This window comes from Panulirus ornatus, chromosome 7, assembly GCF_036320965.1.
Source record: "Panulirus ornatus isolate Po-2019 chromosome 7, ASM3632096v1, whole genome shotgun sequence".
Lineage (NCBI taxonomy): Eukaryota > Metazoa > Arthropoda > Malacostraca > Decapoda > Palinuridae > Panulirus > Panulirus ornatus.
The window spans coordinates 49802357-49830272 of NC_092230.1; the positions used below are offsets into that span (position 1 = coordinate 49802357).

Here is a 27916-nt window from a genome sequence, read left to right on the forward strand (position 1 = left end):
TATCAGCAGTCAGTCAGGTCACCAGGAAAGGGTCATGTGTACGTACGGGTGGTGTGACCACTAACCCTAGCCACTCCCTGCCCGACCTACGCGCCACTTCCCTGGCCACTTGCTCCTCCCTGCCCGACCTACGCGCCACTTCCCTGGCCACTTGCTCCTCCCTGCCCGACCTACGCGCCACTTCCCTGGCCACTTGCTCCTCCCTGCCCGACCTACGCGCCACTTCCCTGGCCACTTGCTCCTCCCTGCCCGACCTACGCGCCACTTCCCTGGCCACTTGCTCCTCCCTGCCCGACCTACGCGCCACTTCCCACATTGTAAATGTCACCAGAAAACGTAAGGTGTGTCTGGGAATGTACGTATTACGTCATGGGATCAGCTTCGTGTGGCTGGCACTTCATGTTAAGGTGTGGACGTGTGTACGTTGGGGGAGTGTTGAGGGCCCCTCAGGGCACCGTTCTGGGCCCAGCCAGACAGTGTCCCGCTGTGAACAGAGCAGTAACACGAGGGCCCCCCAGGGTCCGTATGTGGATTAGCCGGTGGAGCCCCTGGTCTGTTTACGGCCCGCTGGTGGGCCCCCGTGTCCACTTCCAGAACTCGGTGTTGACGGTGCTCACATGTCCTGGTCTGGGCCCGGCCACGGTGGGGGCCCGTGATGGCAGGAGGGGGCCGTGGTGGGGGTCCGTGATGGCAGGAGGGGGCCGTGGTGGGGGTCCGTGATGGCAGGAGGGGGCCGTGGTGGGGGTCCGTGATGGCAGGAGGGGGCCGTGGTGGGGGTCCGTGATGGCAGGAGGGGGCCGTGGTGGGGGCCCGTGATGGCAGGAGGGGGCCGTGGTGGGGGTCCGTGATGGCAGGAGGGGGCCGTGGTGGGGGCCCGTGATGGCAGGATGGGGCCGTGGTGGGGGTCCGTGATGGCAGGAGGGGGCCGTGGTGGGGGTCCGTGATGGCAGGAGGGGGCCGTGGTTGGGGTCCGTGATGGCAGGAGGGGGCCGTGGTGGGGGTCCGTGATGGCAGGAGGGGGCCGTGGTGGGGGCCCGTGATGGCAGGAGGGGGCCGTGTTGGGGGCCCGTGATGGCAGGAGGGGGCCGTGGTGGGGGCCCGTGATGGCAGGAGGGGGCCGTGGTGGGGGTCCGTCATGGCAGGAGGGGGCCGTGGTGGGGGTCCGTGATGGCAGGAGGGGGCCGTGGTGGGGGTCCGTGATGGCAGGAGGGGGCCGTGGTGGGGGTCCGTGATGGCAGGAGGGGGCCGTGGTGGGGGTCCGTGATGGCAGGAGGGGGCCGTGGTGGGGGCCCGTGATGGCAGGAGGGGGCCGGGGTGGGGGTCCGTGATGGCAGGAGGGGGCCGTGGTGGGGGCCCGTGATGGCAGGAGGGGGCCGTGGTGGGGGTCCGTGATGGCAGGAGGGGGCCGTGGTGGGGGTCCGTGATGGCAGGAGGGGGCCGTGGTGGGGGTCCGTGATGGCAGGAGGGGGCGTGGTGGGGGCCCGTGATGGCAGGAGGGGGCCGTGGTGGGGGTCCGTGATGGCAGGAGGGGGCCGTGGTGGGGGCCCGTGATGGTAGGAGGGGGCCGTGGTGGGGGTCCGTGATGGCAGGAGGGGGCCGTGGTGGGGGTCCGTGATGGCAGGAGGGGGCCGTGGTGGGGGTCCGTGATGACAGGAGGGGGCCGTGGTGGGGGTCCGTGATGGCAGGAGGGGGCCGTGGTGGGGGTCCGTGATGGCAGGAGGGGGCCGTGGTGGGGGTCCGTGATGGCAGGAGGGGGCCGTGGTGGGGGTCCCTGGTGTTGGGAGTAGTAAGGTAAGCAGGAAGGTTGGTGGGGGGGAGGGTGGGTCAGCGGACCACATGGTCTTCAGTACCGTCCTCACCCATCAGCACGACGCTACGGCCCGTCAGCACGGCGGTACGACCCGTCAGCACGACGCTACGGCCCGTCAGCACGCCGGTACGACCCGTCAGCACGGCGGTACGGCCCGTCAGCACGGCGGTACGGCCCGTCAGCACGCCGGTACGGCCCGAGCACGGCGGTACGGCCCGTCAGCACGCCGGTACGGCCCGTCAGCACGCCGGTACGGCCCGTCAGCACGGCGGTACGGCCCGTCAGCACGCCGGTACGGCCCGAGCACGGCGGTACGGCCCGTCAGCACAATCGTGCACCACAACCTCACCTTGTATACCACATAGCACATAGCTGGTGTTGTTGTTGTTGTTGTTGTTGTTGTTTTGTAGGGCCCACGGATGATATTTAATGTGTGGGTAATGGTAATGTGTGGGTAATGGTAATGTGTGGGTAATGGTAATGTGTGAGTAATGGTAATGTGTGGGTAATGGTAATATGTGAGTAATGGTAATGTGTGGGTAATGGTAATGTGTGGGTAATGGTAATGTGTGGGTAATGGTAATGTGTGAGTAATGGTAATGTGTGGGTAATGGTAATGTGTGGGTAATGGTAATGTGTGGGTAATGGTAATATGTGAGTAATGGTAATGTGTGGGTAATGGTAATATGTGAGTAATGGTAATGTGTGGGTAATGGTAATGTGTGGGAACATGTGGTGTGAGGAAGGTTGAGCGTGGGTTCCATGTGTGGGTAAGAGCAAATTGTGGTGGTATGTGTGAGAGTTGAGGAGGTTGTACTGTCATGGTGTGCACGTGAGGACAACGTGCCCACCACAGACACGCACGTGCAGGCACGGCAGACGAGGTGGTGGTGGTGGTGGAAGGTGCATTTAGAGGGTGTGAAGGGATAAAACGAACTGGAACGACGTGGTATACCGGGGTCGACGTGCTGTCAATGGATTGAACCAGATAATGTGGAGCGTCTGGGGTAAACCATGGGAAGGTGTGTGGATGTGGTTAGGTTAGGCTAGGTTAGGTTAGGTTAGGTTAAGCTAGGTTAGGTTAGGCTAGGTTAGGTTAGGCTAGGCTAGGTTAGGTTAGGTTAGGCTAGGCTAGGTTAGGTTAGGTTAGGTTAGGCTAGGCTAGGTTAGGCTAGGCTAGGTTAGGTTAGGTTAGGCTAGGTTAGGTTAGGCTAGGTTAGGTTAGGCTAGGCTAGGTTAGGTTAGGTTAGGCTAGGCTAGGTTAGGTTAGGTTAGGTGTGGTGTGGTGTGGTGTGGTGTCGGTACATTACACATGACAGTTGGTGTTGGATGTGAGTGGATGTGGCCTGTCTTGCTCTGTTCCTGGCGCTACTTCGTTAATGCGGGAATCTGTGCAATAGTGAATATATATATATATATATATATATATATATATATATATATATATATATATATATATATATATATATGTATATATAACGAGTTTCTGGCGTTTGATGACGGCAGTTCAGTGTTGAGGTGGTGGGAGTGAGGAAGGTGTATCAGCTGGTCATTACCATAATGTGTGGCAGGTTGACCAAACACACACACACACACACACCACCTCTCAGCGCCGCCATGATCGCCACAGCCACCTCTCTCCTCGCTGCCATAATCCGCTACGTTTTCCGAGTTCCGAGGCGGCTTAGCGGCTCAGTAGGGCCGGCCGGTCGAGCGCTCGCCAGGACGTCAACACTCCGTCAGTCGCCTGGCCAGCCGCTCCACCTACCCACTCACCCCTCTGGCCGCTAACTCTCAGGTTTTCTGCTATTTTTACCATACAGTAATACAGGGTGTTGTCAATTACCTCTCTGGTATATATATATATATATATATATATATATATATATATATATATATATATATATATATATATATATATATATTATACTTTGTCGCTGTCTGCCACGTTAGCGAGGTAACGCAAGGAAACAGACGAAAGAATGGCCTAACCCACCCACATACACATGTATATACATACACGTCCACACACGCAAATATACATACCTATACATCTCAACGTATACATATATATACACACACAGACATATACATATATACACATGTACATAATTCATACTGGCTGCCTTTATTCATTTCCGTCGCCACCCCGCAACACATGAAATGACAACCCCCTCCCCCCTCATGTGCGCGAGGTAGCGCTAGGAAAAGACAACAAAGGCCCCATTCGTTCACGCCCAGTCTCTAGCCGTCATGTATAATGCACCGAAACCACAGCTCCCTTTCCACATCCAGGCCCCACAAAACTTTCCATGGTTTACCCCAGACGCTTCACATACCCTGGTTCAATCCATTAAGAGCACGTCGACCCCGGTATACCACATCGTTCCAATTCACTCTATTCCTTGTACGCCTTTCACCCTCCTGCATGTTCAGGCCCCGATCACTCAAAAACTTTTTCACTCCATCTTTCCACATTCAATTTGGTCTCCCACTTCTCGTTCCCTCCACCTCTGACACATATCCTCTTTGTCAATCTTTTTTCACTCATTCCATGTGACCAAATCATTTCAAAACACCATTTGCTCTCTCAACCACACTCTTTTTATTACCACATATCTCTCTTACCCTTTCATTACTTACTCGATCAAACCACTTCACACCACATCTTGTCCTCAAACATCTCATTTCCAGCACATCCACCCTCCTCCGCACAACTCTATCTACAGCCCACGCCTCGCAACCATATAACAATGTCGGAATCACTATTCCTTCAAACATAGCCATTTTCGCTTTCCGAGATAATGTTCTCGACTTCCACACATTTTTCAAGGCTACCGGAACTTTCGCCCCCTCCCCTACTCTATGACTCACTTCAGCTTCCATGATTCCATCCGCTGCCAAATCCACTCCCAGATATCTAAAACACTTCACTTCCTCCTGTTTTTCTTCATTCAAACTTACCTCCCAATTGCTTGGTCCCTCAACCCTACTGCACCTAATAACCTTGCTCTTATTCACATTTACTCTTAGCTTTCTTCTTTCACACACTTTACCAAACTCAGTCACCAGCTTCTGCAATTTCTCACCCGAATCAGCCACCAGCGCTGTATCATCAGCGAACAACAACATAATCACTTCCCAAGCTCTCTGATCCACAACAGACTACATACTTGTCCCTCTTTCCAAAACCCTTGCATTCACCTTCCCTAACAACCCCATCCATAAACAAATTAAACAACCATGGAGACATCACGCACCCCTGCCGCAAACCGACATTCACTGAGAACCAATCACTTTCCTCTCTTCCTACTCGTACGTACATCCTCGATAAAAAGTTTTTACTGCTTCTAACGACTTTCCTCCCACACCATATATTCTTAATACCTTCCACAGAGCATCTCTATCAACTCTGTCATATGCCTTCTCCAGATCCATAACTGCCACATACAAATCCATTTGCTTTTCTAAGTATTTCTCACATACATTCTTCAAAGGAAACACCTGATCCATACATCCTCTTCCACTTCTGAAACCACACTGCTCTTCCCCAATCTGATGCTCTGTACATGTCTTCACCCTCTCAATCAATACCCTCCCATATAATTTCCAAGGAATACTCAATATATATATATATTTTTTTTTTTTTTGCTTTGTCGCTGTCTCCCGCGTCTGCGAGGTAGCGCAAGGAAACAGACGAAAGAAATGGCCCAACCCACCCCCATACACATGTATATACATACGTCCACACACGCAAATATACATACCTACACAGCTTTCCATGGTTTACCCCAGACGCTTCACATGCCCTGATTCAATCCACTGACAGCACGTCAACCCCGGTATACCACATCGATCCAATTCACTCTATTCCTTGCCCTCCTTTCACCCTCCTGCATGTTCAGGCCCCGATCACACAAAATCTTTTTCACTCCATCTTTCCACCTCCAATTTGGTCTCCCACTTCTCCTCGTTCCCTCCACCTCCGACACATATATCCTCTTGGTCAATCTTTCCTCACTCATTCTCTCCATGTGCCCACTTCATTTCAAAACACCCTCTTCTGCTCTCTCAACCACGCTCTTTTTATTTCCACACATCTCTCTTACCCTTACGATACTTACTCGATAAAACCACCTCACACCACACATTGTCCACAAACATCTCATTTCCAGCACATCCATCCTCCTGCGCACAACTCTATCCATAGCCCACGCCTCGCAACCATACCACATTGTTGGAACCACTATTCCTTCAAACATACTCATTTTTGCTTTCAGAGATAATGTTCTCGACTTCCACACATTCTTCAAGGCTCCCAGGATTTTCGCCCCCTCCCCCACCCTATGATCCACTTCCGCTTCCATGGTTCCATCCGCTTCCAGATCCACTCTCAGATATCTAAAACACTTTACTTCCTCCAGTTTTTCTCCATTCAAACTTACCTCCCAATTGACTTGACCCGCAACCCTACTGTACCTTATTACCTTGCTCTTATTCACATTTACTCTTAACTTATATATATATATATATATATATATATATATATATATATATATATATATATATATATATATATATATATATATATATATATATATATATTCTCACGTGTCTGTGTAAGGAATGCTCACCAGCAGGTGGTGCCACAAACGTCAAATTTTGTGATAATGACGTTTGTTGGCGAGACCTGCTGCTGTTACGTTACCTTCATATAAACTTGGGTGATTCACATACGACACATCAATATGTCTTCCCCATTCAGAAAAGTACAAAGTGAAGAAAACAGAACTTCTAGTGTAAATTATATGGGAGGGTTTGATTGAGAGGGTGAAGGCATGTACAGAGCATCAGATTGGGGAAGAGCGGTGTGGTTTCAGAAGTGGTAGAGGATGTGTGGATCAGGTGTTTGCTTTGAAGAATGTGTGTGAGAAATACTTAGAAAAGCAAATAGATTTGTATGTAGCATTTATGGATCTGGAGAAGGCATATGATAGAGTTGATAGAGATGCTCTGTGGAAGGTACTAAGAATATATGGTGTGGGAGGCAAGTTGTTAGAAGCAGTGAAAAGTTTTTATCGAGGATGTAAGGCATGTGTACGTGTAGGAAGAGAGGAAAGTGATTGGTTCTCAGTGAATGTAGGTTTGCGGCAGGGGTGTGTGATGTCTCCATGGTTGTTTAATTTGTTTATGGATGGGGTTGTTAGGGAGGTGAATGCAAGAGTTTTGGAAAGAGGGGCAAGTATGAAGTCTGTTATGGATGAGAGAGCTTGGGAAGTGAGTCAGTTGTTGTTCGCTGATGATACAGCGCTGGTGGCTGATTCATGTGAGAAACTGCAGAAGCTGGTGACTGAGTTTGGTAAAGTGTGTGAAAGAAGAAAGTTAAGAGGAAATGTGAATAAGAGCAAGGTTATTAGGTACAGTAGGGTTGAGGGTCAAGTCAGTTGGGAGGTAAGTTTGAATGGAGAAAAACTGGAGGAAGTAAAGTGTTTTAGATATCTAGGAGTGGATCTGGCAGCGGATGGAACCATGGAAGCGGAAGTGAATCATAGGGTGAGGGAGGGGGCGAAAATCCTGGGAGCCTTGAAGAATGTGTGGAAGTCGAGAACATTATCTCGGAAAGCAAAAATGGGTATGTTTGAAGGAATAGTGGTTCCAACAATGTTGTATGATTGCGAGGCGTGGGCTATGGATAGAGTTGTGCGCAGGAGGGTGGATGTGCTGGAAATGAGATGTTTGAGGACAATATGTGGTGTGAGGTGGTTTGATCGAGTAAGTAATGTAAGGGTAAGAGAGATGTGTGGAAATAAAAAGAGCGTGGTTGAGAGAGCAGAAGAGGGTGTTTTGAAATGGTTTGGGCACATGGAGAGAATGAGTAGGAAAGATTGACCAAGAGGATATATGTGTCGGAGGTGGAGGGAACGAAGAGAAGTGGGAGACCAAATTGAAGGTGGAAAGATGGAGTGAAAAAGATTTTGAGTGATCGGGGCCTGAACATGCAGGAGGGTGAAAGGCGGGCAAGGAATAGAGTGAATTGGATCGATGTGATATACCGGGGTAGACGTGCTGTCAATGGATTGAATCAGGGCATGTGAAGCTTCTGGGGTAAACCATGGAAAGTTCTGTGGGGCCTGGATATGGAAAGGGAGCTGTGGTTTCGGTGCATTATTACATGACAGCTAGAGACTGAGTGTGAACGAATGGGGCCTTTGTTGTCTTTTCCTAGCGCTACCTCGCACACATGAGGGGGGGAGGGGGATGTTATTCCATGTGTGGCGAGGTGGCGATGGGAATGAATAAAGGCAGTGTGAATTGTGTGCATGTGTATATATGTATGTGTCTGTGTGTGTATATATATGTGTACATTGAGATGTCTGGGTATGTATATTTGCGTGTGTGGACGTGTATGTATATACATGTGTACGGGGGTGGGTTGGGCCATTTCTTTCGTCTATTTCCTTGCGCTACCTCGCAAACGCGGGGGACAGCGACAAAGCAAAATATATATATATATATATATATATATATATATATATATATATATATATATATATATATATATATATATATATATATATACATACATACATATATATATGCACATAGAAATGAATACGTCAGCATATTTAGTTATTTATATTTTTAATGTTCTTTAATTTTCTTAGTATTATATCTTTTAATAGGTGCTCAAACACCAGTTTTCCAAAGTTATCCCTTTATTATATTCAAGGTTTCGCCTTAGTAGAGGCATTATCAAGAATAGTTGAGGAAATACACAGAAGAACAATATTACACGAAGTAGGAATATTGTAAGTCCATCATTAAATACCCTAAGTTGAGCCAAGAGAGACCGTTATCATCCTTATGTGGAGCTGAGGTCAGGTTGGGCTCGTCTGACCTTCGTAAGGTAGGACGTGTCCCTGACGCTCAGCAGTGGTGGACTCGGTAGTTTGTACCTTGGGATGTCCCGCACCAGCCCTGTGGGGACATCCGAAGTCAGGGGACTTCCTCATGCCCGGGGATGTCATCAGGACGCCAGTGTTGGGGAGTTTACCAGAAGGGGACTTACCACCGGGAAGGAGGGGAGAATAGCAGCCTCTTCTCCCCAACTGTGTTGGAAGGGGAGCCAGCACTGGTCCACAAGTAACGAAGGCAATAAAGAGAAACAGTAATAATAAAGTTCTTTCTTCCCAGAGCGGAGTGTGAGCAGCTGCCTCCCAGGTGGTGTATATTTGACTGTGAGAGAAGGAAGCTTATGGAAATATGTTTGTGAAGACGATTATAAATCTTGTGTCAAGACTTGCTTGATATCAAGTGGTTGTTTGTTAGTTATGGTTGTTAGTTATGGTTGTTAGTTATGGTTGTTAGTTATGGTTGTTAGTTATCTCTGTACCTCGTCCTGTTATAGTTTTGTTCTTTCCTGTTGTTATTATTTACCTGAAATGTATGATGAGGATCACATTGGAAGTAGGTCTACGTCGTGTGCTGTCCCCCGTCTGCCATCCTACATGTACTGTCCTCCGTCTGCCATCCTACATGTACTGTCCCCCGTCTGCCATCCTACATGTACTGTCCTCCGTCTGCCATCCTACATGTACTGTCCCCCGTCTGCCATCCTACATGTACTGTCCTCCGTCTGCCATCCTACATGTACTGTCCCCCGTCTGCCATCCTACATGTACTGTCCCCCGTCTGCCATCCTACATGTACTGTCCTCCGTCTGCCATCCTACATGTACTGTCCTCCGTCTGCCATCCTACATGTACTGTCCTCCGTCTGCCATCCTACATGTACTGTCCCCCGTCTGCCATCCTACATGTGCTGTCCCCCGTCTGCCATCCTACATGTACTGTCCTCCGTCTGCCATCCTACATGTACTGTCCTCCGTCTGCCATCCTACATGTACTGTCCCCCGTCTGCCATCCTACATGTACTGTCCCCCGTCTGCCATCCTACATGTACTATCCCCCGTCTGCCATCCTACATGTACTGTCCCCCGTCTGCCATCCTACATGTACTGTCCCCCGTCTGCCATCCTACATGTACTGTCCCCCGTCTGCCATCCTACATGTACTGTCCCCCGTCTGCCATCCTACATGTACTGTCCTCCGTCTGCCATCCTACATGTACTGTCCTCCGTCTGCCATCCTACATGTACTGTCCTCCGTCTGCCATCCTACATGTACTGTCCTCCGTCTGCCATCCTACATGTACTGTCCCCCGTCTGCCATCCTACATGTACTGTCCCCCGTCTGCCATCCTACATGTACTGTCCTCCGTCTGCCATCCTACATGTACTGTCCCCCGTCTGCCATCCTACATGTACTGTCCCCCGTCTGCCATCCTACATGTACTGTCCCCCGTCTGCCATCCTACATGTACTGTCCTCCGTCTGCCATCCTACATGTACTGTCCTCCGTCTGCCATCCTACATGTACTGTCCCCCGTCTGCCATCCTACATGTACTGTCCCCCGTCTGCCATCCTACATGTACTGTCCCCCGTCTGCCATCCTACATGTACTGTCCTCCGTCTGCCATCCTACATGTACTGTCCTCCGTCTGCCATCCTACATGTACTGTCCCCCGTCTGCCATCCTACATGTACTGTCCTCCGTCTGCCATCCTACATGTACTGTCCTCCGTCTGCCATCATACATGTACTGTCCCCCGTCTGCCATCCTACATGTACTGTCCCCCGTCTGCCATCCTACATGTACTGTCCCCCGTCTGCCATCCTACATGTACTGTCCCCCGTCTGCCATCCTACATGTACTGTCCCCCGTCTGCCATCCTACATGTACTGTCCTCCGTCTGCCATCCTACATGTACTGTCCTCCGTCTGCCATCCTACATGTACTGTCCCCCGTCTGCCATCCTACATGTACTGTCCCCCGTCTGCCATCCTACATGTACTGTCCTCCGTCTGCCATCCTACATGTACTGTCCTCCGTCTGCCATCCTACATGTACTGTCCTCCGTCTGCCATCCTACATGTACTGTCCCCCGTCTGCCATCCTACATGTACTGTCCCCCGTCTGCCATCCTACATGTACTGTCCCCCGTCTGCCATCCTACATGTACTGTCCCCCGTCTGCCATCCTACATGTACTGTCCTCCGTCTGCCATCCTACATGTACTGTCCCCCGTCTGCCATCCTACATGTACTGTCCCCCGTCTGCCATCCTACATGTACTGTCCCCCGTCTGCCATCCTACATGTACTGTCCCCCGTCTGCCATCCTACATGTACTGTCCTCCGTCAAATTAGTTATAGATTGGAGCAAGAAAAATGTGTGGCCCCTCGTGGTGCAGGAGGGAGGGAGGGAGGGCGGCATGTTGCGTGATGACAATGTACGGGTTGGTCGGCCTGGCTGTACTGGTCCTCAGTGACAGGGAGGAGTGTGGCAGGAGTCGTACCGGTCCCTCTCCCTCTCTGTTCGACATGTTTCTGTTCACTAAACCAACATTCTTGGTCTCTCTAGTAACCTCTCTTGTGTTGAACACCATGAGTTTAGTATCTCTCCTAATAATGTTACTTCTCTCTGAGACACGGTTATCTAATGATATTCTCACGACTTCCTTTGTCTTATCCAGTTGTAAATTTCACTCACGACTCGGGTTCAGAGATGGTGTTTGTGGTTACTCCACCATCAACACACCTGTTGCACACCTCCAGGAACTTGACTCCCCAAATTTTGAAGATATCTGGCTCCAGGTCTGTCTTCCAACAACCACACTGTTTCATCTAATCTTCTACTAATTCTACAGTTTTTATATTGTTCTTCGACTATCTAACCTCCTGTCATGAGAGGCCGTGACATCCACTCACCCGCAAGCCCAGGTGCTCAACGTAGAGAATTTCAACGTTCACCATAGGGAATGGTTGACTTCCTCCCATACGAATGTTGTTGGATTGAAACTCTCACATTCTCTATATTCACAATGATGTAAAACAAATGATCACCCAATCCTACCCACATTCCACACCGCTCTCACTACACTCCTTAGTCTAGGTGTTTTTTTTTTCACTGTGGTCATCCCGCAGTAAGTACACAACCTCTCCCCAGTTGCTTCATCTGACACACATTACTTAATGTAGGTATCTTTATGACGGCACCTCCGCCCCACAGCAGCTCCTTCTAAACGTAAATATTGCCTCCTCAACAAAGCTGACTGGAGTAATTTATGATAATTTTTTTCTGGCTTTCCTTGGGTAAACTACTGTCTCTTACGTGATGATGCTTCTGTCTCCACCAGACGTACAGTAGAGGTTATTGTTGCAGAAATGGAAGCATTTATCCCCTCTTCCTCCAAGACGACCTCTTCTTCCAGTCCATCGTGGTTCAACCATTCCTGTTCTGAGGCCATTCAGGCAAGGGATCGGGCTTGGGAAACTCTCCTTCCTTCCTCTGACTCCCATTCAACATTTATCACTGCCCGTAATCACTGCAAGCTCGTTATCTGTGAGGCAAAGCTTCCTTTATTTAAGTGAAGTGTGATTACCTCTCCTGGTCATCCAGTGAGAGGTCTTTCTGGTCTTTAGCTAAGGGCATCGCCATACAGCTCTTCCTGTCCTTCACTTTTCCGTTCTGACGGTACTATAGCTGCCTCTCCTGTACACAAAGCAACTCTGTGGTTCCCACTTCTCCTCTAACTCCACCTTTGATGACTCTGTCTTCACCTTGGATGACTCTTAAGTCCACCTTGGATGACTAACTCCACCTTGGATTATTCTTACTCCACCTTGGATGACTCTAACATTCCTTTATCCCTTGATGCTCCTCTTACTAATCCTATGCCTCTCCCTTAATCTCCTTTCGAACTATCCAAAAAGCACTTCTCTGTCTGGACACAAGCAAGGCTTATGGTCCTGGTGGCATCCATCCCCGTGTGCTGCAGAAGTGTGCCTCTGATCTTGCTCCTGTGCTTGCTCGTCTGTTCTGTTTCTGTTTAAAAACCATAACTTTACCGTCTTCTTGGAAGCATGCGTTGGTATATCCCATCCCTGAGAAGGTGAGATCGTTCTGACCCCTCTAACTATCGTCCTGTTGCTTTGACATGTGCCATTTCCCAAGTGTTTGACTCCCTCCTCAACTGCCATATCCTCAGACATGGTGAATCTCACAGTGCTGCGTCACGTGATTACTGTGTGGCCGTTGGCAACTTAAGGGTGGGCCGTTTTGATAACTGTTTCTTTCCCTACACCTCGAAGCTTTGGAACTCTCCACCTTCTCATGTCTTCCCAATAACTATGACCTGATGATACAGTTTATAGGACAAGCTTTTCACTTCCTCCAAAATTCCTCAATACTTTCCATTGTGATTCGTTTTCCGTTTCCGTAACTTGTCTATTTGTCAATTATTATGCGCTCTTGATGTCGACTTTCCGCCAGGATCATTCTGGGATCATCCCAAGATGATCCCAGAATGATGCCAGGATGATCCCAAGATAATTCCAGGATGATCCCAAGATAATCCCAGGATGATCCCAGAATGATGCCAGGATGATCCCAGGATGATTCCAGAATGATCCCAGAATGATCCCAGCATGATCCCAGAATGATCCCAGCATGATCCCAAGATAAACCCAGAATGACCCCAGAATGATGCCAGGATGATCCCAGAATGATGCCAGGATGATCCCAGGATGATTCCAGAATGATCCCAGAATGATCCCAGCATGATCCCAGAATGATCCCAGCATGATCCCAAGATAATCCCAGGATGACCCCAGAATGATGCCAGGATGATCCCAGAATGATGCCAGGATGATTCCAGAAGGATCCCAGAATGATCCCAGCATGATCCCAGAATAATTCCAGAATGATCCCAGCATGATCCCAAGATAATCCCAGGATGATCCCACCATGATCCCAGAATGATCCTAAGATAATCCTAAGATAATCCCAGGATGATCCCAGAATGATCCTAAGATAATCCCAGGATGATCCCAGAATGATGTCAGGATGATCCCAGAATGATGTCAGGATGATCCCAGAATGATGCCAGGATGATCCCAGGATGATTCCAGAATGATCCCAGAATGATCCCAGCATGATCCCAGAATGATCCCAGCATGATCCCAAGATAATCCCAGGATGACCCCAGAATGATGCCAGGATGATCCCAGAATGATGCCAGGATGATTCCAGAAGGATCCCAGAATGATCCCAGCATGATCCCAGAATAATTCCAGAATGATCCCAGCATGATCCCAAGATAATCCCAGGATGATCCCACCATGATCCCAGAATGATCCTAAGATAATCCTAAGATAATCCCAGGATGATCCCAGAATGATCCTAAGATAATCCCAGGATGATCCCAGAATGATGCCAGGATGATCCCAGAATGATGTCAGGATGATCCCAGAATGACCCCAGGATGATCCTAAGATAATCCCAGAGTGATCCCAAGATGATCCCAGAATGATCCCAGGATCATCCCAGAATTATCCCAAGATGATCCCGGATGATCCCATAATGACGCCAAGACAATCCCAGGAAGATCCCAAGATCATCCCAAGATGATCCCAGGATGATCCCAGGATGAGCTGTTAATAAGAAGTTCTGGTCTTACCCAGGATCATTGTACAATGGTTCCTGCAGCTGAAGGTTGCGCTACTTACAGTAGCAGGTAAATATGAACTCCTTTAGAGTGAAATGTTTTTTGATCGACTGTTTTCCCGGCTCCACAACCTCAGCCACTGTGACTTCCTACATGTATAGCACACGCTGGCCAGGTGTGTGTGTGTGTGTGTGTGTGGCCAGCCCGCGTTTCCAGCCAAGATCGCGTTTCCTGCGTCAGTTTGGTTCCGTGCGTAGATCATGTGATACGCGCAGAATGCCTCTTGTTTCGTATACCGCGTTTTCTTCGTCGATCACGTTTTCTCTTGATATATCAGAATATAGCGGGGTTGTTGGGCGGTGCCCAGGTAGTGGTTGTGAAGCTAGATGGCCAGCCTAGTGGGCCAGATGGCCAGCGAAGCGGGCCAGATGGTAAGAGGAAATATCACAGGAAGAGCCATGGAACAAGAAATATCTATAGTTATACATAATATGGGGAGAGTATTATACATAATATGGGAGAGTATTATACATAATATGGGGAGAGTATTATACATAATATGGGGAGAGTATTATACATAATATGGAGAGAGTATTATACATAATATGGGGAGAGTATTATACATAATATGGGGAGAGTATTATACATAATATGGGGAGAGTATTATACATAATATGGGAGAGTATTATACATAATATGGGGAGAGTATTATACATGATATGGAGAGAGTATTATACATAATATGGGGAGATTAAAGAGTATTATACATAATATGGAGGAGAGTATTATACATAATATGGGAGAGTATTATACATAATATGGGGAGAGTATTATACATAATATGGGGAGAGTATTATACATAATATGGGGAGAGTATTATACATGATATGGGGAGAGTATTATACATAATATGGGGAGAGTATTATACATAATATGGAGAGAGTATTATACATAATATAGGGAGAGTATTATACATAATATGGGGAGAGTATTATACATAATATGGGGAGAGTATTATACATATATAGGGGAGAGTATTATACATAATATGGGAGAGTATTATACATAATATGGGAGAGTATTATACATATATAGGGAGAGTATTATACATAATATGGGGAGAGTATTATACATAATATGGGGAGAGTATTATACATAATATGGGGAGAGTATTATACATAATATGGGGAGAGTATTATACATAATATGGGGAGAGTATTATACATAATATGGGGAGAGTATTATACATAATATGGGGAGAGTATTATACATAATATGGGGAGAGTATTATACATAATATGGGGAGAGTATTATACATAATATGGGAGAGTATTATACATAATATGGGGAGAGTATTATACATAATATGGGGAGAGTATTATACATAATATGGGGAGAGTATTATACATAATATGGGAGAGTATTATACATAATATGGGGAGAGTATTATACATAATATGGGAGAGTATTATACATAATATGGGGAGAGTATTATACATAATATGGGGAGAGTATTATACATAATATGGGGAGAGTATTATACATAATATGGGGAGAGTATTATACATAATATGGGGAGAGTATTATACATAATATGGGGAGAGTATTATACATAATATGGGGAGAGTATTATACATAATATGGGAGAGTATTATACATAATATGGGGAGAGTATTATACATAATATGGGAGAGTATTATACATAATATGGGGAGAGTATTATACATAATATGGGGAGAGTATTATACATAATATGGGAGAGTATTATACATAATATGGGGAGAGTATTATACATAATATGGGGAGAGTATTATACATAATATGGGAGAGTATTATACATAATATGGAGGAGAGTATTATACATAATATGGGAGAGTATTATACATAATATGGGGAGAGTATTATACATAATATGGGAGAGTATTATACATAATATGGGAGAGTATTATACATAATATGGGGAGAGTATTATACATAATATGGGGAGAGTATTATACATAATATGGGAGAGTATTATACATAATATGGGAGAGTATTATACATAATATGGAGAGAGTATTATACATAATATGGGGAGAGTATTATACATAATATGGGGAGAGTATTATACATAATATGGAGAGAGTATTATACATAATATGGGGAGAGTATTATACATAATATGGGGAGAGTATTATACATAATATGGAGAGAGTATTATACATGATATAGGGAGAGTATTATACATAATATGGGGAGAGTATTATACATAATATGGAGAGAGTATTATACATAATATGGAGAGAGTATTATACATAATATGGGGAGAGTATTATACATAATATGGGGAGAGTATTATACATAATATGGGGAGAGTATTATACATAATATGGAGAGAGTATTATACATAATATGGAGAGAGTATTATACATAATATGGGGAGAGTATTATACATAATATGGGGAGAGTATTATACATATATGGGAGAGTATTATACATAATATGGAGAGAGTATTATACATAATATGGGGAGAGTATTATACATAATATGGAGAGAGTATTATACATAATATGGAGAGAGTATTATACATAATATGGGGAGAGTATTATACATAATATGGGGAGAGTATTATACATAATATGGAGAGAGTATTATACATGATATAGGGAGAGTATTATACATAATATGGAGAGAGTATTATACATAATATGGGAGAGTATTATACATAATATGGGGAGAGTATTATACATAATATGGGGAGAGTATTATACATAATATGGAGAGAGTATTATACATGATATAGGGAGAGTATTATACATAATATGGAGAGAGTATTATACATGATATGGGAGAGTATTATACATAATATGGGAGAGTATTATACATAATATGGGGAGAGTATTATACATAATATGGGAGAGAGTATTATACATAATATGGAGAGAGTATTATACATAATATGGGGAGAGTATTATACATGATATGGAGAGAGTATTATACATAATATGGGGAGAGTATTATACATGATATGGGGAGAGTATTATACATAATATGGGGAGAGTATTATACATAATATGGGGAGAGTATTATACATAATATGGGGAGAGTATTATACATAATATGGGGAGAGTATTATACATAATATGGAGAGAGTATTATACATAATATGGGGAGAGTATTATACATAATATGGAGAGAGTATTATACATAATATGGAGAGAGTATTATACATAATATGGGGAGAGTATTATACATGATATGGAGAGAGTATTATACATAATATGGGGAGAGTATTATACATAATATGGGAGAGAGTATTATACATGATATGGAGAGAGTATTATACATAATATGGGGAGAGTATTATACATGATATGGAGAGAGTATTATACATAATATGGGGAGAGTATTATACATAATATGGGGAGAGTATTATACATAATATGGAGAGAGTATTATACATAATATGGAGAGAGTATTATACATAATATGGAGAGAGTATTATACATAATATGGAGAGAGTATTATACATAATATGGGGAGAGTATTATACATAATATGGAGAGAGTATTATACATGATATAGGGAGAGTATTATACATAATATGGGAGAGTATTATACATAATATGGGGAGAGTATTATACATAATATGGGGAGAGTATCAGTTGTAGATTATATGGTGAGAGTATTAGTAATCTGAAGAATATGTTGTATTGTTGTAGGGTGTCCAGGGTTCGAGACCCGTCATGGTAACTCATTCCAGTGGTGTCTGGTTGAGGCTGTTGTCTGGTGTCACCAAGTGAACCTGGCTGTTCCACACACACCATCACGTCTGTTCTCCCTTCCCTTCCTCGTTACTGCTGCCCACATCTGTTCCTCGACCTCTCCCTCTTTCCTCATTTTCATTTGTATTAATTTTTCTTTCTTTAATTATCTGTTCCCTTCTGGCATTTCTCTCTCCTTCTTCCCTATCACGTTTTTCTGTTTCTTCTTCTCTTAGTTTCCCTTATACTCTCACCGACTCCTTTCCTCTCCCTGGCTTATGGGATTCTTCCTCTCTCCCTGAGCACTCTCCCGATGCTCACCCATGTCACTAATAGCCATTTTTTTGTTCGAGTATTGGTTATTGTGACCCATATGTGGAGGGGACTGACTGTTTTACCGGGAAGAGTTCGTCCTCCACGGGCTGGGGTGTGTAGATAATGTGTGGATGTAAGCAAGATGAGAAGAGATGCAACATAGGTATTATGTTTGAGGGAAGGAACCTGGATGTTCTGGCTCTGAGTGAAACGAAACTCAAGGCTAAAGGGGAAGACATGGTTTAGAAATGTGCTGAGAGTAAACTTGGTGGTCGGTGTGAGGTCGAGAACAAAGGAGGGAGTGTCACTTCTGCTGAAGCAGGAGTTGTGGCAGTGTGTGGTAGAACGTAAGTGAGCTCCAGACTGGTGTGGGTCAAGATGAATGTGGATTGCAGGAAATGGATGATTATTATCGCTGATGCACCTAGTAACGAGGAGAGGAGTATTTTGGAAGAAGATAAGTGGTTCATCAGCAGTATTCATGAAAGAAAGAGATGGGTCATTGGAATGCAAAAGCTGAGGGTATAACTGTGGAACATGGGGTACCCAGTGATGGTAATGAAAATGGTAAAGCGGTTTGTGGAGTCGTGTGCTGACAAAGTAGTGACTGGGAATACCTAGTGTTGAAGAATAAGGGATGTACGTACGTGTACTGGGTGAGAGACGGTGAGCGGGCATTATCAACTGTAGTAACTGCAATGCTTCAGTGGAGACAGACTTAGTTATCAGTCAGGTGAAAGAGGCAGTGGTGGATGTCTGGTCACTACATAGTGGAGGCAGCTGGTGGGATGTCTGGTCACTACATAGTGGAGGCAGCTGGTGGGATGTCTGGTCACTACATAGTGGAGGCAGCTGGTGGGATGTCTGGTCACTACATAGTGGAGGCAGCTGGTGGGATGTCTGGTCACTACATAGTGGAGGCAGCTGGTGGGATGTCTGGTCACTACATAGTGGAGGCAGCTGGTGGGATGTCTGGTCACTACATAGTGGAGGCAGCTGGTGGGATGTCTGGTCACTACATAGTGGAGGCAGCTGGTGGGATGTCTGGTCACTACATAGTGGAGGCCACGTTGAAGGTTTATATCGGTTGTAGGAAAAGAGGAAGTTGGATGGGAAGAGGTTAGAAGGGGGGAAATGATGATAGCAAAACAAGAGATGCTACAGGAGTGGAAGGAAAGCAGTGCTAGCATGTGCAAGGGAAGTATGTGGTATACGGGAAGTGGAATGTGCACGTGAGAAGGCAGTGAGTGGTGGGGTTAGGGACACAAGTTGCTGGTGAAACAATGTGTATGGGCGTTAACTGCAGGAAGGAGAGTGAGTGATTGGCAGATGTAGAAGAGAACGTGGCAGGAGGTCAAGAGGAAGGTGTGGGGGCTGAAAAAGAGGGCAGATGAGAGTTTAGGTAAGATAATGTTGATGAAGTTAAGGGAGAATAAGAAAAAACAAATTCGAAGGAGCTGAATTGTCTGAGGATAGCAAGTGCGAGTAACAGAGAAAGGAGCTCATAGAAAGATGGTAATTCGTAAAGAAAATGTAGAGAGGAAATGGAGTGCGTATTTAGAGGGACAATTGAATGTTGCGTGGCAGGGAGTGTGTGGCAAGAGAGGTCACCGTATGTGAGGACAAAGATGAGTATGTTTGATGTTTAGTCCCGTCAGTGCTGTATGGCTGCCACATGAGGACAATAAAGTTAGAATAAAAAAGAAAGGTGGATGTGGTGGAATGGAATACTTGTATGATGTGGGAAGGTTTGATCGTTGTAAGGAAAGTCAGTGTAGGAGAGAGAGAGAGAGAGAGAGAGAGAGAGAGAGAGAGAGAGAGAGAGAGAGAGAGAGAGAGAGAGAGAGAGAGAGTTACTAGTAAAATATACGTGTCAGGCGTGGAGGGTGCGAGGAGGAGGAAGCCCGGAAATGAGAGGGAGGGATGGAGTGAGAGGCTCTGGCTGGGTTCTCAGTACTTGAACATATACGAGGGTGAGGCGTGTAAGGTGTACTGGGTCACCAGGAACAACCCAGGTGTACTGGGTCACCAAGAACAACCCAGGTGTACTGGGTCACCAGGAACAACCCAGGTGTACTGGGTCACCAGGAACAACCCAGGTGTACTGGGTCACCAAGAACAACCCAGGTGTACTGGGTCACCAGAAACAACCCAGGTGTACTGGGTCACCAAGAACAACCCAGGTGTACTGGGTCACCAAGAACAACCCAGGTGTACTGGGTCACCAGGAACAACCCAGGTGTACTGGGTCACCAGGAACAACCCAGGTGTACTGGGTCACCAGGAACAACCCAGGTGTACTGGGTCACCAGGAACAACCCAGGTGTACTGGGTCACCAAGAACAACCCAGGTGTACTGGGTCACCAGGAACAACCCAGGTGTACTGGGTCACTAGGAACAACCCAGGTGTACTGGGTCACCAGGAACAACCCAGGTGTACTGGGTCACCAGGAACAACCCAGGTGTACTGGGTCACCAGGAACAACCCAGGTGTACTGGGTCACCAGGAACAACCCAGGTGTACTGGGTCACCAGGAACAACCCAGGTGTACTGGGTCACCAGGAACAACCCAGGTGTACTGGGTCACCAAGAACAACCCAGGTGTACTGGGTCACCAGAAACAACCCAGGTGTACTGGGTCACCAGGAACAACCCAGGTGTACTGGGTCACCAAGAACAACCCAGGTGTACTGGGTCACCAGGAACAACCCAGGTGTACTGGGTCACCAGGAACAACCCAGGTGTACTGGGTCACCAGGAACAACCCAGGTGTACTGGGTCACCAGGAACAACCCAGGTGTACTGGGTCACCAAGAACAACCCAGGTGTACTGGGTCACCAAGAACAACCCAGGTGTACTGGGTCACCAGGAACAACCCAGGTGTACTGGGTCACCAGGAACAACCCAGGTGTACTGGGTCACTAGGAACAACCCAGGTGTACTGGGTCACCAGGAACAACCCAGGTGTACTGGGTCACCAGGAACAACCCAGGTGTACTGGGTCACCAGAAACAACCCAGGTGTACTGGGTCACCAGGAACAACCCAGGTGTACTGGGTCACGAAGAACAACCCAGGTGTACTGGGTCACCAGGAACAACCCAGGTGTACTGGGTCACTAGGAACAACCCAGGTGTACTGGGTCACTAGGAACAACCCAGGTGTACTGGGTCACCAGGAACAACCCAGGTGTACTGGGTCACCAGAAACAACCCAGGTGTACTGGCTGTTCAGTTACTCAGGTGTGGTATATAAGTATGGAAGTGTACTGGTTGTGTAAGTAACCTCGATGTACTGCCTGGTTAAGTAAACCAGGTACACTGGCTGTTTCAGTGAACCAGTTGTACTCACAGTAGAAGTAGCCCATTTGTACTGGCGTAACTCAGGTGTACTGGGGCTGTAACTCAGGTGTACTGGTAGTTAAGTAACCCAGGTGTACTGGTAGTTAAGTAACCCAGATGACTGGTAGTTAAGTAACCCAGGTGTAGTGGTAGTTAAGTAACCCAAGTGTAGTGGTAGTTAAGTAATCCAGGTGTATTGGAAGTAAACAGTTTGCAACACAACCACTGTAATCAGCCATTACATCTGTGAGAGGTGCTTAAAGTACATGTTATCTTGTATGAGATTTATATAATTATTTTCCATGATTTGTATGATAGTTATCGTGAGGTTGTGGTGGTGGAGTCAGGTGGGTCGTGTGTGAGGCTATAGTGTGGACGCTGCTGTACTTCTAACTATAGAGACGCCATCATGAAGGCAGACAAGTCGTGTTCAAAATAAACATCAAGATGAGCAACTTTCTCATGTAAGACAATAATGCCTAACTGGCAACCAGCGTGGCGGGGGTGTTGCCAGCCCGACTGGTCCTCTGTATTTTGTTAGTTATGGTTCCCTTTGCATTTGGGCTCACGTTTAGTGGCTAGAGGATGATAATCAGTGTCCAGTATACTTACCTCTGTGTTATTTACCTCCCTGCCTGCACGACCAGCAGCAGCAGCAGGAGGCCAAGTTGTGCGGGGACGACGGATGATAATCTCCCCCCCCCTCCCTCCCCCTCCCCAGAATCGGGTCCCGACACTCATGGCGCCAGACTTGGCGTATTTTCTCCGGTAATAGGTAATGGTCCCAAACCTAGCCCCAACCCCAATCCCAACCCCAACCCCAACCCCAGCCCCAGCCCCAACCCCAGCCCTGTCCATCCGTGGTTGAGGGAAGGAGTGAAAGAGAGGGATTGTTTACGCGAGGCAGTGTTGCCATCTAGCGGCAGCGTCCGTAAGTGTGCCCCCGGCCGGAGTCGTGACCTCCCAGTTGACCCACTGTAATTATATAATCATTGTCTCGTCATTAATGACTGTCTATATTTTCTAAGGACTTAACCACCAGTGTGGCTAAATATAGGGGAGGCACGGCCGTGAACTGACCACGAATATAACTTGCACAATGTTGAAGATGTTCATCCGCGGGCGGCCATAATGTTGTGCACAACGGACGGCAGTTATCGATATGGTTATGAAGTTGTGTTACGAGGAGAGTGTCACAGACGCCCGTGTGTTACGGGGAGAGTGTCACAGACACCTGTGTGTTACGAGTGTCACAGACACCCGTGTGTTACGAGGAGGGTGTCACAGACACCTGTGTGTTACGGGGAGAGTGTCACAGACACCCGTGTGTTACGGGGAGTGTCACAGACACCTGTGTGTTACGGGGAGAGTGTCACAGACACCCGTGTGTTACGGGGAGTGTCACAGACACCTGTGTGTTACGGGGAGAGTGTCACAGACACCCGTGTGTTACGGGGAGAGTGTCACAGACACCTGTGTGTTACGAGGGGAGTGTCACAGACACCCGTGTGTTACGAGGAGAGTGTCACAGACACCTGTGTGTTACGGGGAGAGTGTCACAGACACCCGTGTGTTACGGGGAGTGTCACAGACACCTGTGTGTTACGGGGAGAGTGTCACAGACACCTGTGTGTTACGAGGAGAGTGTCACAGACACCTGTGTGTTACGGGAAGAGTGTCACAGACACCCGTGTGTTACGGGGAGAGTGTCACAGACACCTGTGTGTTACGGGGAGAGTGTCACAGACACCCGTGTGTTACGGGGAGAGTGTCACAGACACCTGTGTGTTACGAGGAGAGTGTCACAGACACCTGTGTGTTACGGGGAGAGTGTCACAGACACCCGTGTGTTACGGGGAGAGTATCACAGACACCTGTGTGTTACGAGGAGAGTGTCACAGACACCTGTGTGTTACGGGGAGAGTGTCACAGACACCCGTGTGTTACGGGGAGAGTGTCACAGACACCTGTGTGTTACGGGGAGAGTGTCACAGACACCTGTGTGTTACGAGGAGAGTGTCACAGACACCTGTGTTACGGGGAGAGTGTCACAGACACCTGTGTGTTACGGGGAGTGTCACAGACACCTGTGTGTTACGGGGAGTGTCACAGACACCTGTGTGTTACGGGGAGAGTGTCACAGACACCTGTGTGTTACGGGGAGAGTGTCACAGACACCTGTGTGTTACGAGGAGAGTGTCACAGACACCTGTGTGTTACGAGGAAGGCGTGCATAGTGCCATTGTACAAAGGCAAAGGGGATAAGAGTGAGTGCTCAAATTACAGAGGTATAAGTTTGTTGAGTATTCCTGGTAAATTATATGGGAGGGTATTGATTGAGAGGGTGAAGGCATGTACAGAGCATCAGATTGGGGAAGAGCAGTGTGGTTTCAAAAGTGGTAGAGGATGTGTGGATCAGGTGTTTGCTTTGAAGAATGTATGTGAGAAATACTTAGAAAAGCAAATGGATTTGTATGTAGCATTTATGGATCTGGAGAAGGCATATGATAGTTGATAGAGATGCTCTGTGGAAGGTATTCAGAATATACGGTGTGGGAGGTAAGTTGTTAGAAGCAGTGAAAAGTTTTTATCAAGGATGTAAGGCATGTGTACGTGTAGGAAGAGAGGAAAGTGATTGGTTCTCAGTGAATGTAGGTTTGCGGCAGGGGTGTGTGATGTCACCATGGTTGTTTAATTTGTTTATGGATGGGGTTGTTAGGGAGGTGAATGCAAGGGTTTTGGAAAGAGGGGCAAGTATGCAGTCTGTTGTGGATGAGAGAGCTTGGGAAGTGAGTCAGTTGTTGTTCGCTGATGACACAGCGCTGGTGGCTGATTCATGTGAGAAACTGCAGAAGCTGGTGACTGAGTTTGGTAAAGTGTGTGAAAGAAGAAAGTTAAGAGGAAATGTGAATAAGAGCAAGGTTATTAGGTACAGCAGGGTTGAGGGTCAAGTCAATTGGGAGGTAAGTTTGAGTGGAGAAAAACTAGAGGAAGTAAAGTGTTTTAGATATCTGGGAGTGGATCTGGAAGCGGATGGAACCATGGAAGCGGAAGTGAATCATAGGGTGGGAGAGGGGGCGAAAATCCTGGGAGCCTTGAAGAATGTGTGGAAGTCGAGAACATATTCTCGGAAAGCAAAAATGGGTATGTTTGAAGGAATAGTGGTTCCAAAAATGTTGTATGGTTGCGAGGCGTGGGCTATGGATAGAGTTGTGCGCAGGAGGGTGGATGTGCTGGAAATGAGATGTTTGAGGACAATGTGTGGTGTGAGGTGGTTTGATCGAGTAAGTAATGTAAGGGTAAGAGAGATGTGTGGAAATAAAAAGAGCGTGGTTGAGAGAGCAGAATAGGGTGTTTTGAAATGGTTTGGGCACATGGAGAGAATGAGTGCGGAAAGATTGACCAAGAGGATATATGTGTCGGAGGTGGAGGGAACGAGGAGAAGTTGGAGACCAAATTGGAGGTGGAAAGATGGAGTGAAAAAGATTTTGTGTGATCGGGGCCTGAACATGCAGGAGGGTGAAAGGCGGGCAAGGAATAGAGTGAATTGGATCGATGTGGTATACCGGGGTTGACGTGCTGTCAGTGGATTGAATCAGGACATGTGGAGCGTCTGGGGTAAACCATGGAAAGTTGTGTGGGGCTTGGATGTGGAAAGGGAGCTGTGGTTTCGGGCATTATTGCATGACAGCTAGAGACTGAGTGTGAACGAATGGGGCCTTTGTTGTCTTTTCCTAGTGCTACCTCGCACACATGAGGGGGGAGGGGGATGGTATTCCATGTGTGGCGAGGTGGCAATGGGAATGAATAAAGGCAGACAGTGTGAATTGTGTGCATGGGTATATATGTATGTGTCTGTGTGTGTATATATATGTGTACATTGAGATGTATAGGTATGCATATTTGCGTGTGTGGAAGTGTAAGTATTTACATTGTGTATGGGGGTGGGTTGGGCCATTTCTTTCGTCTGTTTCCTTGCGCTACTTCGCAAACGCGGGAGACAGCGACAAAGCAAAATAAATAAAAAAAAAAAAAATATATATATATATATATATATATATATATATATAGAGTATTAGTGAAAGAGAAGAGAGAGGCATTTGGACGATTTTTGCAAGGAAAAAATGCAATTGAGTGGGAGATGTATAAAAGAAAGAGACAGGAGGTCAAGAGAAAGGTGCAAGAGGTGAAAAAAAGGGCAAATGAGAGTTGGGGTGAGAGAGTATCATTAAATTTTAGGGAGAATAAAAAGATGTTCTGGAAGGAGGTAAATAAAGTGCGTAAGACAAGGGAGCAAATGGGAACTTCAGTGAAGGGCGCAAATGGGGAGGTGATAACAAGTAGTGGTGATGTGAGAAGGAGATGGAGTGAGTATTTTGAAGGTTTGTTGAATGTGTTTGATGATAGAGTGGCAGATATAGGGTGTTTTGGTCGAGGTGGTGTGCAAAGTGAGAGGGTTAGGGAAAATGATTTGGTAAACAGAGAAGAGGTAGTGAAAGCTTTGCGGAAGATGAAAGCCGGCAAGGCAGCAGGTTTGGATGGTATTGCAGTGGAATTTATTAAAAAAGGGGGTGACTGTATTGTTGACTGGTTGGTAAGGTTATTTAATGTATGTATGACTCATGGTGAGGTGCCTGAGGATTGGCGGAATGCGTGCATAGTGCCATTGTACAAAGGCAAAGGGGATAAGAGTGAATGCTCAAATTACAGAGGTATAAGTTTGTTGAGTATTCCTGGTAAATTATATGGGAGGGTATTGATTGAGAGGGTGAAGGCATGTACAGAGCATCAGATTGGGGAAGAGCAGTGTGGTTTCAGAAGTGGTAGAGGATGTGTGGATCAGGTGTTTGCTTTGAAGAATGTATGTGAGAAATACTTAGAAAAGCAAATGGATTTGTATGTAGCATTTATGGATCTGGAGAAGGCATATGATAGAGTTGATAGAGATGCTCTGTGGAAGGTATTAAGAATATATGGTGTGGGAGGAAAGTTGTTAGAAGCAGTGAAAAGTTTTTATCGAGGATGTAAGGCATGTGTACGTGTAGGAAGAGAGGAAAGTGATTGGTTCTCAGTGAATGTAGGTTTGCGGCAGGGGTGTGTGATGTCTCCATGGTTGTTTAATTTGTTTATGGATGGGGTTGTTAGGGAGGTAAATGCAAGAGTTTTGGAAAGAGGGGCAAGTATGAAGTCTGTTGGGGATGAGAGAGCTTGGGAAGTGAGTCAGTTGTTGTTCGCTGATGATACAGCGCTGGTGGCTGATTCATGTGAGAAACTGCAGAAGCTGGTGACTGAGTTTGGTAAAGTGTGTGGAAGAAGAAAGTTAAGAGTAAATGTGAATAAGAGCAAGGTTATTAGGTACAGTAGGGTTGAGGGTCAAGTCAATTGGGAGGTGAGTTTGAATGGAGAAAAACTGGAGGAAGTGAAGTGTTTTAGATATCTGGGAGTGGATCTGGCAGCGGATGGAACCATGGAAGCGGAAGTGGATCATAGGGTGGGGGAGGGGGCGAAAATTCTGGGAGCCTTGAAGAATGTGTGGAAGTCGAGAACATTATCTCGGAAAGCAAAAATGGGTATGTTTGAAGGAATAGTGGTTCCAACAATGTTGTATGGTTGCGAGGCGTGGGCTATGGATAGAGTTGTGCGCAGGAGGATGGATGTGCTGGAAATGAGATGTTTGAGGACAATGTGTGGTGTGAGGTGGTTTGATCGAGTAAGTAACGTAAGGGTAAGAGAGATGTGTGGAAATAAAAAGAGCGTGGTTGAGAGACCAGAAGAGGGTGTTTTAAAGTGGTTTGGGCACATGGAGAGGGTGAGTGAGGAAAGATTGACCAAGAGGATATATGTGTCGGAGGTGGAGGGAGCAAGGAGAAGAGGGAGACCAAATTGGAGGTGGAAAGATGGAGTGAAAAAGATTTTGTGTAATCGGGGCCTGAACATGCAGGAGGGTGAAAGGAGGGCAAGGAATAGAGTGAATTGGATCGATGTGGTATACCGGGGTTGACGTGCTGTCAGTGGATTGAATCAAGGCATGTGAAGCGTCTGGGGTAAACCATGGAAAGCTGTGTAGGTATGTATATTTGCGTGTGTGGACGTATGTATATACATGTGTATGGGGGGGGTTTGGGCCATTTCTTTCG

General features: G+C 46.6%; 1 protein-coding gene across 3 annotated transcripts in view; it reads left to right on the plus strand.

Annotated features, from left to right (window-relative positions):
- Window positions 1-27916, plus strand: part of LOC139749633 (uncharacterized) — a 285318-nt gene that overhangs the window by 223329 nt on the left and 34073 nt on the right. The window lies entirely within an intron of this gene.